Source organism: Sciurus carolinensis, chromosome 7 (assembly GCF_902686445.1).
Source record: "Sciurus carolinensis chromosome 7, mSciCar1.2, whole genome shotgun sequence".
Taxonomy (NCBI): Eukaryota; Metazoa; Chordata; class Mammalia; order Rodentia; family Sciuridae; genus Sciurus; species Sciurus carolinensis.
This window is the reverse complement of record NC_062219.1, coordinates 21,880,356-21,893,634: the sequence shown is the minus strand read 5'-3', so window position 1 is coordinate 21,893,634 and position 13,279 is coordinate 21,880,356. Positions and strand designations below refer to the sequence as shown.

General features: G+C 40.7%; 1 protein-coding gene across 4 annotated transcripts in view; it reads right to left on the bottom strand.

The window, feature by feature from the left end:
* Plagl1 (PLAG1 like zinc finger 1) overlaps positions 1-13,279 on the bottom strand; it is a 100,311-nt gene that overhangs the window by 21,487 nt on the left and 65,545 nt on the right. For all 4 annotated transcript variants that reach the window (XM_047559028.1, XM_047559030.1, XM_047559026.1 and 1 more), the window contains exons 4-5: positions 4,539-4,609; positions 537-568 (exon numbers count right to left, since the gene is read on the bottom strand). The gene's annotated coding sequence lies outside the window, so the exon portion shown is untranslated. The remainder of the gene's footprint in view (positions 1-536; positions 569-4,538; positions 4,610-13,279) is intronic.

Below are 13,279 nucleotides of genomic sequence, written 5' to 3'. Positions count from 1 at the left end.
CAGAGTCCTTGAGGACAGCTGTGTGGGAGCACTCAAGCACCAACCAGGAGGTTCCCAGCCTCCACGCCTGGCTCTGAGGCCGACAGCTGCAAGGCTTCAAGACACCGCTATTGTGATATATGGAAGGTCAGAGGCCAGTTCCTCACCTTCCAGGCGCCATGGGAATCTCTAGGTTCAAGGGCACAACCTATGCTGGAAGAGGAGGCACCGGAAACTCACCCAGATGAAATTCTCTAGGTTAGCAGAATGGGGGTAGGAGTTCGGTCAGAGATTGTTATGGGGAATAATCGCAAAGGCCTTGTGGGTGAGATTCAGATAGGTGGGTGCCTCAACGGGTGCTCAGAATCACTCCTACCCATGAGACTGACTAGCTACAACTGCGGGAACTGGAGCCCATCTGTTTTGTTGTTTCAAAAAAGGCTACCACTGGTTTGCAGAGAAGCAGGAGTTTGGAAGGTGCTGGTGATCTGGGGGCAATCCTGTGCCTGACAACCCCAGGGCCAAGGAAGGAAGAGCAGATGTTAGAGGATACTCACAAGATTAACGCCTCTGATTCCTATGCAAATACCTAGAAGGGGAGAGGCAAAGTTATCTTTAAGGCCTTTATCTTAAGCTCTGAATTGCTAAGAGCAAACAAACCAGGAAACATACACAGACACACAGAAGATAAAAAGTGAAGTCTATTTGGAAAAAGACCCAGAGCTAGTGGAGTCTTGAGATCCAGACATCCCTATTGCCTAAGCCTGGACATCCTTCCCTGGCCAATGTGCTGGGACAGGGACCTGATTTCCATAAGATGGAAATGATGGCCTGCTGAAAACTAAGGTGATGGGGAGGGGAGACTCCCTCCCTAGGAGAAAGGATAAATCCTTATGACAAAATATGACAATTCAAAGAGGCTGCAGTAATGATAAGTCCTGGAGGCACCAAGGATTCGTCTGGGATGGGGGCAGTGTTCAGACTCCGAGGACAGTGGCATTCTCTGAGCAAATTCCACTTCAGTCTGTGGCTGAACATCTGAGACCTTCAGAAGAGGTTTAGAGAGGCCCTGATGAAGACTGAAGAGGGTTTAGATAAGACGAGATACTCTGGCCAACAGAACTTCACACAGACAAGCATCAGCAACCAGGAGCCCCATTTTCCTGCCAAATGGGCACATCACTAATCCTGAAGGTCATGCAGGGTACAGGGCACATCCAGAGGGAAGCTGACCTGGAAGAGAATTCCCTAGGGAGAAAGTGCCCATCACTGAGTAGGGTTTGTCAAGACGGTCCCTTGAGTCTGAAGCACAAAGTTCCACCTATCTGCTTTGATTCCAAGGATGGTGGGCATGTTGTATTAAACCATTTCCCCAGAAAGATCTCAGACAGGGAACATGAAAGCTAAGGGTGTTGGGGAGGCAGGTAGCAGTCTGGCAAACCAAAACAAGCCAAGAGTGGGGCCACTCTGGTCTCATAAGGGTCTAGTCCCCTTGGTTCTTTTCCCTGTCACACCAGATTGGTGAGACCCAGGAGAGAGAAGGCAGCTGGTGAGCGCACACATTCCTATCCCAAACCCCTCCACTGGACAGTCATCAACAGGAGACTTTTCAAATCTGTGGCGCCCAAAAATGTGGGGAGATGGCAAGGGGGAGGGATACTGGAGAAAAGAGAACCCGTCCACTCTGCAGGCCCAAAACAAACGTTCATGTGACTTCCTTTAAATGCAGCAGCAGCCTGGTGAATAAGGAGCCCGGAGTCAGGTCAGTGGAAGGGGTTATTTCCGCATGCTGGAGGCTAAGATCCATACTTGTTCCCTGCTCTGTTTTTGGACGGGCTCCCCTTCATTCTAATCACAATGCTGCTGTCAGAGTGATTCTTCTAACATGCAAATATGTTCCTGTCACTTGCCTGTTTGGAATTCTTTAATGGTCCTATTAGTTTCTGTCAACTGCAACCTAGAGACCCGTCTAATCAGAACCACTGCAAGTTTTTTAAGCGGGATCATAATATGTTAAGATCTGTGTTACAGGAGACCTCAGACAGCACACACAGATTATTCTCCTGGATTTATCAACTAAATACATTAAAATGGATAAACTAATTCTCCTGGCAAAAAAAAAAAAAAAAAAAAAAAAACCAAACCACCAAACAACAACACTGTGTACAAAAAGAATAAAAGCTATAACTGAACTTGGGTTTAGAGAAACCCAAAACTGTTCTCAGAAAGCTTTACATCTTCCCTGAGTCAGAACTGGCAAACTCCTACACACACCGAGTTGAATGGATGGGCCAGATGAGAACCACTTCAGGAAAACAACATAAAATGACTGTGATCCCAATGTGGTCCCAGTTTACATGATGAGTGTGTTTTATAAGCCATTTTTAATTCCTGCTACTGAAACAAAAAAGAATTACCTTGGTACTTGCTACATAATGGATTAATTTATTCTCGAAATAAAGTACTCTTTGTTGTAGTAGAGACATGCCTACTACACTAGTTAGCACTAAAGATCGATAGAGAATGTGTTTTACTGGCTAATTTTAATATTAAACATTCTCCTCTCTTATTATCCCAACTGTCTTCCCTTTCACTGTTTGTTTTGTCTATTTATTCATGGAGAAGGGAAGAAGTTTTAATGATATTCTTTAGACAATAATTTTCCTTACGTAAAAGTGACATGATGATGCCTTTTACTACTTCTTCCACAGTGTGGGAAGCACATTCTACAAATACCAGGTTGTGCTCTTAGGATTAAAGAACTAATCACACGCCAGTATTATTCTAGATGCAACCTCAGACGGATGCTGTGGTACAGTGGAAAGAGCCAAGTTTGAAAGGTGCTCTGCTACTTGGAAGGTGTATGACCTTAGCTATGCTGTCTTTCTAAGCCCAAGTCTCCTCTGACATAACGGGGACATCGATTATCCTGCAGAGCTGTTATAAGAATATACGTTATATGTGTACACAGAGTGTCACAATGGCAAGCGGAGTCCAAAGTAAGTGTGGCCTGTGATTAAGAAGTGTCAGGAGTGATTCACACAGCAGGTGAGCTCACAATTGCAAATAACTCATTTTGGACACAACATACCTAATAGTAAGCAGAGCATGCACGATGGACGCCATCACCTTTCTCTAATGTGGATTACCACTCCATCTCCCAACACATGCTTGAAAAGAACTTTGTATTATTATCTCTTTGCTCTAACATTTTGAATGTCATGTATTAGAAAGATGCCTACATTTTTAAGTAGCGTAATACTTTTAATCATAGCAAATAATTTCAAGCAGGTCTGACATGAATGGGTCTTATGAACGTCATGAAGATACCCAAAAAGACAGACATACTGAAGTGATTCAGGCATTTCTAGAGTTTGCTAAATGTTTTCTTCTGAAAAATGTGTTAGTGGGGAAGTGGACCCGTTTCAGTTCGAATCATCTGGAGAACAGGCATAAATTTAAATGAGAACAACTAATACTCTCCTCAAGCTTCCACCTGAGGCAGCTGTGGACCTTTCTGGAAGTCAGCCTGAAGATCACAGAAGAAAGTGAGAAGTGGTTTGTGTACTGAAAGTTAAGGGGGTGGCGGGAACAGAACGGAAGATGGATCGTAAGAAGACTTCATAGAAGACTGAAATTTTAAAATATGGCATCAGTCAAGGGCATTTTGCAAAAAAATAAGAGGAAAGAGCCAAGAGTTATGGTTAAGCAATAGCCCTAAAACTGCAAAACAAGGAGAGGGTTGCTTTAGGGTGAAATGAGCTTGGACAGAGAACTGATACATGTTATGGGGGGAAAACCACAAAAATGTTGGATAGGAAATTTAAGCCTGGAATTAGGGATCATTATCTTGAAACGAGTGATTAAAACAAATCAATCTCCACATGAATGGTGGAAAAGAAGAAATAAAAACTTCTACTATATAATGGGGACTCTGCCAACCATGAATTCCTTCAAATAAACACTTGACCTACCTACTTCACAACTTGAATGAGTCTGGATAGAAGATGTGCAAACTGAGAATCAACCCACATTATCACTTTGGGAGGATGATTTAGGGACTTTGGATTACATGTTACATATATCTGATATGTAATTCTAAATGAAAGATAAGACCCCAATTTGTTCCTAGTGTTTGTACCATGCAAAAAATACATATATATGTAGATACACACACACACACACACATATAAAAAGGAAGCAGATTGCAAAGTTTCTAATAAGTAAATCATGATACATTACAAATCAACTCTACAATACCCATTATTTATAACATAATATGAATAAACAGCAATGATGTTTTATCATGTTCTCTTGGTTTTTTAAAAATAGGGTTTCAAAAGTTCCCAACCTTTATCACACAATCCATTTTCCCCTCAAGTTCCTCGAATACAAATTCTCTGACAGCAAGTATTTTCTAGAACATCGTAACGCCTCTGTACAAAGGTGGAAAGGCTCTGGTGTGGGCTTTGAGGCAAGGAGACAATGAGTACAGTCACAACCAGCCCCAAAAGAGTGGAAGGTGCAAGCGTCCCAGGGCTGAGAGAAGGCACACTTACCTTTCTATGCAGGTATGGATGAGTTTTAGACGTGACCCGAAGCAGAGGCCACGTCAGACCTAAGAGCAACCCTAAAGGAGAAACATGAACAAAAGGTTTAAAAGGAAGCACTAAGAAGAAATTATAAGAGTCCTTGTAGGCAGACATTTCCCTGTACAGCATAGGACCTCCAGGCCACCAAGGTCAAACCCTCTCCATTAAATGCCCTACCTAGTACCATAGGCCAATATTCCAGAAGCATGCCTTTAAGTTCCTAAAGGGTTTTTCAAGTGAGAGGGGCAATACAGCGGACAATGTGGTCAAGAGCAAGAGTTATGATGTCAGAAAGACAAGATCCAAATCTTGGTGTCACCTGAAGTCACTCAGAAACCTCACACAATGTGTTCAATCTCTCCACCTCAGCTTTCTTGCCTGTGAAATGGAGATAATGATCCACCCACAGCATAAGACCTGTTCGAGGATTCCATGAGTTAATTTAAGTACAGTGTTTATTTGCACTGTGTCTGGCAAGCAGGAAGCACTCGCGGGTATGCCATTATTTTTCAGGGACCTGAAGTGAAAATATGTCATAGCCTCAAGCAGAAATAAGAGGATAATGAGAACCTTTTCAGAGTGTCAACAAAGAATGGCTAGAGAAGGACACAAGTCCTGAGGAGGCTGGGGGTTGAGGGGAGGAGGAACAAGGAAAGGCCACCAAGGGGCAAAATATCAAAATCAAAACCAAAACACCCCAGCAAGGCATAACTCCAATATTTTTTCAAAGACAAGAATACTCCTATAGGCAGAGGCCTGGAGGTCTGGCTTTGACCCTAAGTACACCCTGTGATTCACTTCAGGAGGAGGACAGAGATGGGGTGGCAAGCGAAGGAGAGGCAGGAGTGGAATTTCTAAAGACGGATAAAGATTTCAATATATTTTCCTGTGAAAATAATGAAGACAGGAAATACATCAATAATAACTCAAACCCCTCAGTCCTTAACTTGACAGATATAAATTCATTACCAACCAGGAGTCCAAAGCAATTGGAGTACCAACCTCAGCAATGTCCTCTGGGAGGTCCACATTTATGCACAGCCCTGGAAGCTGTTATTAGTTTTTGGTTTTTGAATAGAAAAACCGTACTAATATGAATTCTATGAAAGCTACAGGCATAATAATTTGAATATGAGCTGAGTTGTTTTCCTTTTATTTAGCTGAGGTCTTTCCTTGGTGAAAAATGGCACGCTAAAAAAGCCAATAAAATAATACTGCAAAGTAAACATTTAAACCAAACACATACTATTTTAGTAGCCTCGTTAGTAATGATGATTAATTACGAATAATTAGATACTGAGTTATTACAGAAAGTTTTTATGGTACTAATATCTGGGCCATCCACACAGCTTACATATAATCTAATTTTAAATAATTTCATATTTCAGAATAGCCTTTTTTTAATCCAATCTCATAGGTAAGGAGGGCCTCTCATTATCAATGACTACACCACCCCCACCCCCAGCCCCAATACTGGGGTTAAACCCAGGGGTGCTCTACCACTGAGCTACATTCCCAGTCCTCTTCAGCTTTTGAGACAAGGTCTTGGTTAAGTCGCTCAGGCTGGCCTCAAACTTGCAATCCTCCTGCTTCAGCCTCCCGAATGGCTGAGATCACTGGCCACCACGGCCAGCTATGTGAGCTTTTGTAAAGGCAAGTCAGTATGAATGGATGGGAAGCCATCCAAGAGGAAAGAATCCGGCATCTTTCTATGGGGAGGTTTGCTTAAGAGGAATAATGCACATAGAAGCATAGAGATCAACTATATGTTGATCTCCAAACCTGTGGTGAGGGATTGATTCTTAAATTACTTCCAATTATTCTTGGATATTGAAGCAAACTTTGAAGGAAAATAAAGGGCTCTTTTGTGGAGATGCTATAGTTGAAGCTCTGATTCTACAAATATAGTGGCAGCCACTGCCTTGGCCTGGATGGAGTTCTATCAATGCAGATGAAGATACACTTCACGCTGAAAGCTAAATTATCAAATGGAAAAAGTGTGGCTTCACTTCCTACTCCTGCCGCTACTTTACTGCCCCTCCCTACTTTGGTGTGATGTCACCCGAAATTACTTCCAGAAATTGTGGGGACTGAGCAGTCACGTTATAAAAGCTAAGCACTGTGCTTAATGCTTTCTTATCTGCAAGTTAGTGCTCACGGAGGTGAGAGTCTAGCAATGCTCACCACCATACATTCCTGTTTGGGAAGGAATCTCAGATCTCAGTAGTGAGACAACCTGCTAAATCAACCCTATTCCTACAACCCACATGAATTCTATAGGATTCCCACCACCAGGCACAGATCTGAACACCTGTATTTAAAAACCCATCTCCATCTTAATGAAAATGAAAATCCAAATAGATTTCTTCAAAAAAAATAATCTTGGTGGTTAAAAAAAAAAAAAAAGACATGAGGGCAAAGTTCTAGCCAGTCTGTGTGCTTACTCCCCACCCCCTACATCTTCTAAAAATTTCCGTTATGATTTTAAGATATTATTTTCCCAAAGAATGCTGAGAACTATTTCCCACTTAAGCTCAGGCTTAAAAAAGAAATTGTAACCTGAGAATAGCTCAGAAATTGGGTTTGTCCTAGGGTCCTGTGAAATCAGAGTAGTCAGCCTTTGCTTCCTTTGATAAGGAATTTGTAGCACACAGTGGTAGTAAATCTGGTTAAAGAAATTGTCAAAAGATGTTTTATTTTGCATTAACATTACATCATAGAATTAAGTCATATAACATGGAAGCTTTCTCCATCTCCATCACTAAATCAACTAAGTTTGGACAAGTCTAAAAAATTCTTCATTAAAAGCTATTTCATCTTCTTAATGAAAGTATCTTAAGCATTACGTTGACGTTTATTTTTAGAAAAGAATAATCGAGCAGAGAGCTTGGTTACGAAAAGGATAATGCCATTCACTTTTAATGCCTTGTCCTAGAAGTTGATGGACTGCCCGACGAACTTGCCAAACCAAGAAGTGTTTACTAATTCTCCACAAAGGAAACATTTTTAAAAAGCAATAGCGCCAATCGAGTGACAACAGACTGATCACGTTTCCCTAAAATTTAGTATTCGCAGTGGAAGCCTGGATAAGTAACTGTGTTCAAAGGAATGTTCAGAGAGCCTCAATCGCCATGCATCCAGCTGCACTTACAGCCAAGAGCTTTGCTAGGCTCAGAGATATAAAAATGAATTGGGCACAGCTGCTTTACTTCCAGCTAAAAGAATACATTTAAACAAAGAGCTAAGGGGCAATGTGTTAAGTGCTATAACCGAGGTGTGCACAAAGGGCTGGAGCCAAAGGAAGAAGCCATAAATTCTTCCTGGGAAATCAGGCAAGTGAGGAACGGTGGTATTTCCTTGTGATGAATTCAAGACTTTTCCTTTACTATGTTCTGTAAAGGAAGGTGGTAATTTTAAGATTTATGAACTCTTCTAACGTCACCTGCTATCTTGGTCTATGTGTCAATTTCATTTATGTTTGACACAGACTTTCAGCTACAATATCCCAAGAGCAGAAATTTTGAAAAATGAATGCAATATAGCAACATTCCCATGAAAGGCACACAATACGGAGTGGCGTGAATCACAGCATGAGGGGAACTTAGATCCCAAGTTTGAAGATGTTTTGAAACATAAATGAAAGAAAGACACGTTTTGGAGGATTTATATGTGATATTAATGCTTATTTTAAAGATCGCTTTTTTCTTTTCTTCTGAAAGCAAAAATAAAAGCATCGCCTGATTATATCATGGTTCATATTTGTCTTTCTCTATGTCTGTGTTTAAAAAAAAGGAGGGGGTGTTGAGTCAACTTCTACTTAACATCATTTATTATGCATACCATATTCCTACTTATAACATAGTTGTGACAAAACCGCCATTGTTCACTGCACGCCAGTCCCAAACTTGAGTCCTTCTAATGTAAGCATGAGAAACTCCCGTCTCCTTTGGGGTGAATTTCCAAATTCCTCTGTGTTAAATTGAGGTCTAATTTTCCCTGTGCCTGGTTTTCACAAGAAGGTCCATTCCACCCCATGTGCTCCTTTTCAGCTGTCAATAAACAGAGGCAGTGAATTCCCCAGGGCTTCACAAAGCTAGTTAGGCAGAGCCATTCATTCCTTCAGGAAAACAGGGCATTGATTTCAGTGAGTTCCCAGGGAGCAGCTGCAACAAAGAGATCAAAGGCCCACCTCTCTCTCCCTCCATTGCTTTCATTAGGCCCAGCCCAGACAAACAGCGACAGGTCTCCTTGAGACTAGGAGAGGGCCCTGCGGACCACCGCATGGTTCAATTCAAATTCATCCGTTTCCTACATTCCAGTGACAGTCCAGAATGCTAACCATGACAAACCAGCACAATCGGCCGGCATAATATACTGTGCACTAGTTCATCCAAGGTCAGAGGGAGAAAACAAGCGCCCAGGGAAGTCCTCTGCTTCTAGGGCCTGCTGAGCCTCAATGGCCCCCTGACATTCCATAAATAAACTTCTCCGTCTCACTCTCCCTTTCTTCCTCCACCCTGCAACCTCACAAGTGAGGGTCTCGCTTAACAATCTGCAATGTTTTTCATGTCACAGTACCCAAACAATCTGGAAACTTTATTCCCAGTCTAACTGTCGCAGGGCTCCTAGCAGTATGGTCACGGGTGCAGCTCCTATCAGTTCGCTACTGCGGTGAAGCTAATCCGTTGTACCCAGCAAGCTACTGCTGCGTGATGAACCCCAAACTGTACTTGCTAGGTTTCCCTAAGGGGCGATCGACTGTGAAGGCCACTCCTCATCTTAAGGTGAGGGTTGGTTTGCATAAGTTCTGTTTACAAAACAAAATGTGAACCAAGAGTTTTTAATTGATCCAGAGAATCACCTACACCAGAAGATCAAGCTCTTAAATGAGAGCCCATGTGTAAAGAGCTGCGTGTGTTTGTGGGAGTGAGGAGGGTCAGCAAGAGGGAATCCGAAAGAAAACAGATTATCTTGACTGGTTACCTACACTGAACAAATACAATTAAAAGGTTCCTAAGGCTGCCCCTGAACTGGAAAGGGTTTCTTTGACACCGAGTTCAGGAAAGACTGTAATCAAATGTGGTCCTTGCCTTATGCTCTATTCCATTTCTGTCACTCATCCTGAGTACACATGGCATTAGATGGGTTAAGTCTCAAAATTCCTAAACCAAAAAGAAAATAAACAATACTGGAATGAAAGGTATGGAGAGCTCATTCCTTGTCGCAGAACACAACCTTTCACACACCCATTCATAAGCATCAGGACTGACACTGGGGATCACCAGAGACCTCCTAGTCATCAATTCACTGATTATCCATCTCTGGCTGCCAAAGATGCCATTTGGTAGAGGATGCTGAACAGCTCTCGAGGAGAAAAACTTTCACTTATTTCCAAGCTGGGACGGAAATGAGCCTAGAAAATATACAACTCTAAAATGGACAAGGCAGGTAGCTGGTGACAAAGGCGGTCTGACCATTCGATTAGGAATCATAAAGCCAACTCTGGTCTCCGCTCGCTTTGGGCTTTGGGGGACACATTTAACCCGACTTCCAAAATGGAGACAAATATATCTGTAAAAAATTCCCTTAACAAGGTACTGAGAAATAAGCATTGTGTGTCTCAATGAAGAAAGGCCATCTTATATGTAGAACTTCTTTATACAATTACAGGTCATTCTGTGATTCAAAAGAGGTTCTCTGGAAACTCGCTAAGTTCCCATAAATCAAATTATTTTCTAAAAGCACTGGGAAAATTCATCACTTAAAGAAAGTCTGTGGCAAATGACCAAACACGCTCATCGCTTCATTTATATATCTTTCAGAAGCATTTACAGAGCACTTAGAAATATTTTCAATTTGATCTTCTCCACAACCAGCTGAGGTAGATGGTTTTATTAATCTATTTTTGAATGAGGACAAAATAGGTTCAAGAGAGGCAAATGGACTTGCCAAAGTCACAGAACTAACCAACAGAGTTAAAACTTGAGTGTTCTGCCTCTAAACCCCATTGCCATTTCCATTCACCCTGGCTACTGTGTACTATGAATAGACTATTCTCGAAACTTCTCTTGCCATACCTACTTTAAGTAATCTAGTCAATTTTAAGTCTACTGCCTTATGCCACTTTTATTCAGTGAGGCAGTGTTCAAGAACATGAACTCTGGAGTCAGGATTGACGTTTAAATTGTACTGTCATAGGCTGAGCGCCTTGAGACTGCAATTTGGGAGGCTGAGGTAGGAGGATTGCCAATTAAGGCTAGCCTCAGCACCTTAGTGTAGCCCTAAATGACTTAGTGAGACCCTGCCTCAAAATAAAATTAAATTAAAATTAAAAGGACTGGGGATATAGCTCAATGGTAAAGCACCCCTGTGTTTAATCCTCAGTAAACGTCACCGTTTACTAATTTTACAAATAGAGCAATTCGCTTCATTTTCAGTAGCCCAGTTTCCCATCTATAAAAGAGGAATACTACCTTCTCTCACTGGGTTTGTAGAGGATTGCATTAGGTAACTTGTGTAAAGTACCTATACCCATGTTAGTATACGGTAACTCTCATCAATGTAAAATTTGAGAAAATACTCTTCCTTTTCAACAAAAGGATATAAAATTTAACTCTCAGCATCTAGATTACATCCATGCCCTCTAGCATGAAAAGTTTAGCACTCAAGTCTAGGAGTTAGCAGGGGCCAACTGATGAACCCAAATCAAATGGTTATAAAAGATAAACTACAAAACAGAAACACTAATTGAAGTATCCTTTTAAAGAGCTAATTGAAGCAAATCTTTGCTATAAAACAGCAGTGTGGTTTCTATACAGTTCAGTGTTACTTTTTGTGATTTAATCATTTCAAGTAGAAACGTATTGATAACAGGAAGAAATTCACAGACTTACCACACAGGGAAAAATACACAGTATTTGTTGTATGCAGATTGTGCTTAATGTTTTCAAATAACTAATACATATCTTACTGCGATTGACCCTCACATTACTGTGACAACAGATCAACTTTCTAGCACAAGGAAAGACTGCTGTGGCCAACAGTGAGTCTCATTTTTCACTCCATGTCCCATTTTTTATAATACCCTATTAATGGATGGTGGCATGTACATGCTATAGTACAGAGTGTACAGAATGCTATGGGAACACAGGCAGAGACAGAGTCGCTAAGTCTAGGAGAGCCAGAGAAGGCTTTGGAGACGTGGTGACATTTATCTAAACTTTTAGCTAGTGCGGATATATTTCTGGAATATTCCTTTTTATCCCTGAGCTTAAAATTTTTCTGTGAATTCTGAATAGATCATTCAGGGATTTAGTTCTTCATCACTGCTTTTGTTCATTTGTAAACTTAAATGGATTCTTTCTCCCCTTTTGTAAATACATCTCAGGCATTGCCACTAAAGAGGCAAGGAGCTGAGGCTACTTTTGTCTGAATAAACACCATTTAAGTGCCTTCTAATTCTATAGATTTGGAATTCTTTTTTTCTCAGTACTAGAGATCAAACCCAGGGCCCTATCTATGTGAGGCAAGCAACCTACCACTGAGCTACATCCCCAGTCCAGTTCTGTGATTTTTAAGTTACTGCTCATTCTTACATTGCACTAGCTACTTAACAACATAGCATCATAAATGTGCATGTTAGTTATAGACTGTTAATACTAAGACATATATTTTTATTTACTGTCATTCATTTCAGAAATAGTTGGAAAGAACTCTTAAGAATATCCAAGGGAACATGTCTCACTAAAGAAACAGCCCATGGTTGGGGAAGTTTGATGAGTCTGTCTTTCCTATAAAGAACTGAGAACTATCTTTTTGTAACCATCCATAATTCTGCCTTCTCTAACAACACAAAAGATGTGTTTTCCAATGTAAGACATTCAGATACTTGATCAAGATGCATTTCCAATGTAAGACATTCAGATACTTGAAGACACATGCAACAAGCCCTTACATTGAGTCACTGAGATCATCCTTTTCTAATATAAGGCTACATATTATAAATTTCCCCTCTAAGTACTGCTATAGTTGTACTTCAATCATTTAAAAATTTTTCTTTTAGTTCATAATGCTAATTTCTCCTTTTGATTTTCTTAACTACTCTTCAGAGGAGTTTTAGATTCATAGAAAAATTGGGTTGAAGGTAGAGATTTTTCCATTTATCCCCTGCCCCACCACATGTATATGTGTATATATATGTGTGTATTTATTTATGCAAATATATATTTACATGTGTACACACACACACACACACACACATCCTCCTCCATTATCAATATTCCCCACCAGAATGCTACAGTTGTATCAACTGATAAACCCATATTAATATATCATTATCACCAGAGTCCATAGTTTACATTAAGGTTCAATTTTTATGTTGTCCATTCTGTGGGTTTGGACAAACTTATGACAGGTATCAATCATTATAGTATCATATAGAGACATTTTGCTATCCTAAAAATCCTATGTTCTACCTAATCATCCATCTTCCCCACACTTCTGATTTTTTTTCCACTGTCTCTACCATTTTGTCTTTTCTAGAATGTCAGTCAGATAGCAGGAACCCTATACTAATATGCAATTAAGTTTCTTCCATTTCTTTTCATGGCTTGACAGTTCATCTCAATGCTAGTTGATTCCTTTTTTGTCCTATGGGTTACTGTTTATAATTCACCAGTACAACCATCTGGGTCTGCTGGTTTCTTCCC